This window comes from Acyrthosiphon pisum, chromosome A2 (genome assembly GCF_005508785.2).
Source record: "Acyrthosiphon pisum isolate AL4f chromosome A2, pea_aphid_22Mar2018_4r6ur, whole genome shotgun sequence".
In the NCBI taxonomy this organism is placed as follows: domain Eukaryota; kingdom Metazoa; phylum Arthropoda; class Insecta; order Hemiptera; family Aphididae; genus Acyrthosiphon; species Acyrthosiphon pisum.
In genome coordinates this window covers 5,213,868-5,220,495 of record NC_042495.1, presented here as the reverse complement: position 1 = coordinate 5,220,495, position 6,628 = coordinate 5,213,868, and positions in this window count along the sequence as shown.

The following is a 6,628-nucleotide window of genomic DNA, read 5'->3' as shown; positions in this document are numbered from 1 at the left end:
TCTGGCTAGGTTATGATTTTTCCATTTTCACCCCTTTTAGATTTTTTAACACCCTTAGAGGTAAAATTTTGAACGTTTCTCAGAGGTTTTCTGCACCATAAAACGAAACCACTGACTAAATTTCATACTCATAGGCGAGTCATAGCTTCAGCTCCAGCTAGGCTGTGATAAATCAGTCAAGATAAACCTAAGTATCGCAATTTATAGAAAATTATGTAAAATATTATCAAAATAAAGCATATAAATATATAATTGAGTCGTCTTGGCACCCGTAAGTCATCATTTGCACAACTGAATGTTCATTTTTTGTACTTATAATTTGGATAAATATGTAACTTCTTAAAAAAAACTGTACCACTTTCACTCAGACGTAAAGCAAGTTAAAAAATCTAGATGCTGTAACGATATCTTCCTAGCTAGTGCCGCGTAACATCAAAAGACGTCGTAATTTGTTTAAGATATAATAATCATATAATTATGTTATTATTCCTTTATTCGAAGCCATAAGGGAGATTTTATGTATGATTTTACCTCATCTGCTCGAGTAACCAATGGCAACCACTTATATACTAAAAAATTTCGCTTTTCATCGTAAATCTTAAAATACATGTATGAGAACCTCTTCCGTCAAACTTTTCCAACTTTTCTTTTCGTAAAAAGTATTATTCAAACAATTACAAACATTTAAAAAAAAATCGGTCCATCCGTTTTCAACTGATTATCAATAAATAGCACTAATTATTTTATTTTTATTAATAAATACTAATTTATTGTTCCTAAGTCACATTTATTTATCATAGAAAAAATCTGTGTAATAAATTACTAACTAATATAATATATTATACCTACATAACACATATTTGATATGTATAATGTATATACTCCTTATTTTCTATATTGTAAATACTAAATAGTATTATAGTGAACTACACGCATATAGTATATTGTATAACCTTCATTTACCCCGATATACCTTTTCCGTCACAGCCCATAGGTATATATCTAATCTGATTTATTGTAACAATTAAACAGCTATTCCTCAGTAAATACAAAGCGAGTTCAATTTTAAACGAATTCTCTGAAAATTTGCTGTATAGTTAGTTGTACATAATACCTTTATATACATTGTACACTAATAATAATATATTGTTATATGACCGACGGAAACGGTCGCGAGAAAATCAAATTCAAGCGCGGAGATTCAGGAAGAAAGGATAAAAATATATAATATTATATACATACTATTTAGGTACATGCAGTTTCAGGTGTTTTCTTCGATGGGGTCCTCAATTATTATTTGCAAAGGACTGTACGGTGCAAGTATATATATATATATATATATATATAGGTACATATTATTGTACATATGGTTTAGAGCTCGTTTGCTCCTTTTTATATACATATTATACACACTGTATTATTATTATATTATTATTATTATTATTATTGTTATATACCTATTTATGTATATAACATATATTATGTATGTATATGCATTTTATCAAAAATGAAATGATATTTTATAAACTGTTTGTCTGGAGTGCGATGAGGTGGAAAATACTGTCAGAAATAACGCTGACCGGAGAGGCAGCTGCAGCAGCTATATGTGTATAATAAGGCATATTATAATAATATAAAATATATATACAGGTACGACCGGGCGGTGCACTGCAAGCTGTAAGCCGCCGCGGTTTTATGACGTTATTTAACCGGGACAAATGACTCGAAATGACGTTTTGTTATATCTCCGCCGACGTCCGCGTGTATATACATCGCCCTCCGGGTTGTTGTATTATATTATATTATTGTAATAATGCACGCACGTTAATACGCTGCATCGGAGTTATTCGCGGTGTTCGTACACATTATATATTATATTATGTTCCGTAAAAAGTTTGTAGAAAAAAATTCTCGGACCGTTCTGAGTAGTGATCAATGCCTATATGTCTAGGTACTAGGTATACACATCAAGGAGTCGTATTATAGTGGAGAAGTACGTGGAGCCTGTGTCACTCTACCCCATCACAGCACCCCCGACCATCAGTCGTTTTATTTTTTTCTATATATTTTACAGAGGACTTTACCTGTTAAACCGTTGTGTATACAGTATATTATTTTTTATTTGAAACCCAAAAAAATGGGACACCATTTGCGTTATATTGATTGTTATATAGTGCAAACCCTCTAGACTCTATAAAGGGACAACTCAGATCTTAAAGTCTCACTGTTCAGACCTTTCTACCTAAGTCCTTTAGTTATCACTATATTATTATAGAAGGTATATAATATGTCTTGTAAACACTATTGTGTTTTTAGCTTATAGACGTTGAAAAAGTGTCCTGCACATTGTCCTGAAATTCTCGGTATTTCTTTCATTTCCGTGTCTCTTATATTACAATATCCTGTGGTTCCGGAAATGACTTCCATGATTAATCGTCTTTGAATATTGCTGCTGTATGAAGAGTAATACTCCCACGGCATGTGGTATGAAGTTTTTTTCATTTTCCACATCTTTTACACATTGGCGTTTCTGATAAGTGATAGGTAGATATTGGTAGATATAATGGTATGTACAATTTCACTATGTAAAAACTATAAAAAAAAAGTTAAATATATTAATCTATACGATATTTATTTTTATACATGTATTAATATTTTTTAGTGTAGAAACTCGTTAGAATATTTATATATATATAAATGTATTTAACATTTTATGTAATGTCCAAAGTTCACCGTATAACAGATATATTATTATTATCTTTATTATCTACTGAGTAATGAGTATTAGTTTCTGATCACTATCCAATAATTTTTAATTTAGGGGAAAAAATACTGTGGGGCAAGATATTGACGGCATAGTTATAGAAAAAAAGTTTTCAATCAAAAATAATATTCATTATTTGACTGTGAGTCATTTGTTTTAAATTATATAAATTTTATACAAATCAATCATCATATATTAAATATAAAAGTACCTACACGATATTTAATATATTTTATACTATATATTAATTATTAGATTTATCAATGGTATAAAATACACAAGTCTACTTACCTCAGGTAGTCAGGTATGATGTGGTAAGATGACGGTTTCCGAGTTTTCTTGGACAATTTGTAACTTATAAGTATTTGGACCTTAAATATAAAAATTATTACCAGCCATTCTTCATATTAAAATAATACTTGTATATTAAATTTCAAGATTTTCTGATTATTAAAATCGTGGCAATTACCACACTTTCCCCTATGACATAGGTTTATGTCCCTAAGATCTACTCATGGGCGTTCTCGCGGGGGGGATATGGGGAATAGATCCCCCCAAGGTTCTTTATTTTCTTACATATTAGTAATATACGTTTTGTCTACTTTTGATATGTGTTTATGTTTTCAATATTGACTAGTTATTATTTTTATTTTTTTTTGCTATTTTTCTTTATCTGAAAATTTTTTTTCCACCATTTGTATAATTATTACAATTTTATCAATTTTTTTGTATGCAATCGTTTCGTGAATTTCCGTAGGTAAATATAAATAAATATAAATCGAAAAATGCACGTCATACCTATGCGTAGGTATACGGCGAATGTGTCGACATTGGACAATCGAAAACAAGAATTCGCCAAAAGCGCGTATTTATCGTATAGTTATTCCGTTTTACATATAGGTAAAAGGTATAATGTGTTTATAAACGCACACTCCGCGGTGGGTGCGATAATATCGCGGCGATGGACAATGATATAAGCGAAGTAGACGCGTGACGTACCTTAAACGAGACGCATTAACGCATATTATGCTTATTATACCTGCAGCCTGCAGGTATAGCCTTATACCTCCCGGCTCCCACCTCCTTGTATGTACACATTATATTATTACATAGGTACCTATACATACCAGCACACGGTTTGTGGTTCTTATACGGCGGCGGCGGAGGTGAGACGAAAAAAATTGAATTATAATATTCCTCCGAAAAACGGAAAACGACACGTTTTCTTATAATATGCGCTCGCCGACTGCAGATCTCCGGCGATGAATATACCATAGTATAATATTATATTATAACGTATAATTCGCTCGCGTAAAGGTGTTGTATACGTTTACATTCAAAGATACACGCGTATACTGCTGCCACTGATCGTATATACACTACCTACATATATATATATTTATGTATAGACCATATAAGTACCCGATTTATTGTGCGCACGTTTTGTCCCAGCAGAAAATCTTCTCGCATGGAGGTATTTGTCCCCATATAATATACATAATATATTATTATATTATATTATATTATAATATACGCTGTAGTTGAATGCATTCGTGTAGTTTTATATATTCATTTCAAGGAGGCGGTATGTCCGACAAGTCATATCCGTACGCGTGATGATGATCTATGAATTTATTATATTATGGTCAACGAGTTGACGCACCCGTATAATGGATCCAGAAGTGATTCAAGTTTTCGAAGCCAAAAACAATTCAAACACAATTAGGGCTATAACCACACCCTCCCACAAAAAAAATCTCACACATATATTCATAAATATTGATATAAGCTAAAATATTAAATCAGTAGGTACAACTTTGTTTTCTTTGGAACTCAATTCAATGGGGGGCATCACTCCTCATTCCTTATTGATCAGCCCCAGTGACGTACACACCGTACCACAGTTTGTTCTGCAATCTCTCTCCACATTCTCTTACGTGACTTTGTCTCAAGTGAAGGGTGCAAAGCTGTATGTTAACTTTCCACAATTTGATTCTTGAATATAGGATTAAAACATAACTTTTGATAAGAGTATCTAAGTGCAACGGGTATCGGTAAAAAAGACCAAGGAAAAAAAGAACACGGAAAAAAGAACAATTTTTAAAAATATATATTGATTGATTATCACAAAAAAAAGTTATTGATATCAAATTATTATTATTTAACAAAATTAAATATTAATGATATCGTGTCGTGTGTGCTACAGCAGTTAAGAAATTTTCAATATCCCTTTTACCGTTTTTATAATCTTTGTATAATGTTACAAGCTAGTCTAATTTGCATTTTTTCGCCTCCACGGGTCACTTTTCATGTAATGTCGGGTAGGAGCTACAGCCCCCCCCCCAACATTTCAGACCTAGTTGCACCACTGGTACCTACTTTCTTAACATTTTTAAAAATTTCAAAAATTGTAAATTGTTATTTTTTTCCTTGGTCTTTTTTTCCGGGATTCAAGTGCAACTGCACGGTAGAGGGTAGGCTCAGAGGCGTTCTCAAGATATTTCAATAGAGGGGGATAAAAAAAAGCCGGCCAAGTGCGAGTCGGACTCGCGCACGAAGGGTTCCGTACCATAATTCAATATTCAATATTTTCATCTCTTGAATAGAAACTTTATGCAATGTATTTTGTATTTAAATGTATGTAGGTAAATAATAAACAACATTTATAAGATAAATGGTTTGTTTGTGCCCGTGGCAACGACTTAAAACGATTCACTATAATTCTGTATTGAAATTTATAGAATGAATCATTTTATACAACGTCAACCATTTATAAACAAAAATTTCGATCTGAAATTTCAATATTCCCGTTTTAGCACCTACCGGGGTTGCTTCTCTCCCTTTTTTTAGTATTTGTTGTTATAGCATCCACGGAAATACATAATCTGTGAAAATTTCAACTTTCTAACTTTCATGGTTCATGAGATACAGCCTGGTGACAGACAAACGGACGGACGGACAGCCGAGCGAAAGTAATTGGAAAACGTAGGAACCCTAATAATGGTTACAAAATAAGCCGTAAAGGTTTTGCCTAACTCCCATATTATAATAATGAATATTAAAATAATGATAGTTGATAATATCAATTTAATCAATTTAAGTCAATTGTACTTTTTATTTAAACTATAAAACAATGTTTTAAATTAGCTTAAATTATTTATTTTAATAATTCATTTTTTGTTAAATTCAAATTAAAATATCGATTTTTCTTGATTTTTGAGCCAAAATGCCAAGAACTTTTTCCAGATCAATAGGCATTCCTTTATGAATGGCCAACAATGTTAGTCAATTAAGACGATCCTACAATATATAATCATAATATTATAATAAAAATAATTAAATATGGCTATAATAAATTTACTATTTATTTCAGTCATTGTGTCTCTTAGAAAGGATTTAAGTATTTTCAAACATGAGAATGTTCTTTCTGGAGTTCACGTAGAGACCGGCAAGGTGCATAGTATTTTGAAAAGTAGTAGATATTTGGAAAAATTTCAATCAATTGTAAAACGAATTGCCTGTTATATATTATCCTTATCAGTGATAACTGATAAATAATAATATTGTTTATGGCTGGTGGAATCAATAATCACGATAAAGAAAAATAGCAAAAAATAATAAAAATAATAACTAGTCAATATTGAAAACACAAACACATATCAAAAGTAGATAAAACGTATATTACTAATATGTAAAAAAATAAAGAACCTTGGGGGGGATATATCATATAAGATATAACCCATATAACCTAATCCCCAAGCCCGGATTAAGGGGGGGGGGCAGGGGGGCCATGGCCCCCGGGCCTCGAAAGTTAGAATTTATTTAGGGGCCTCTAATTTGTCCATTACTTTTTTCGTGTTAGGC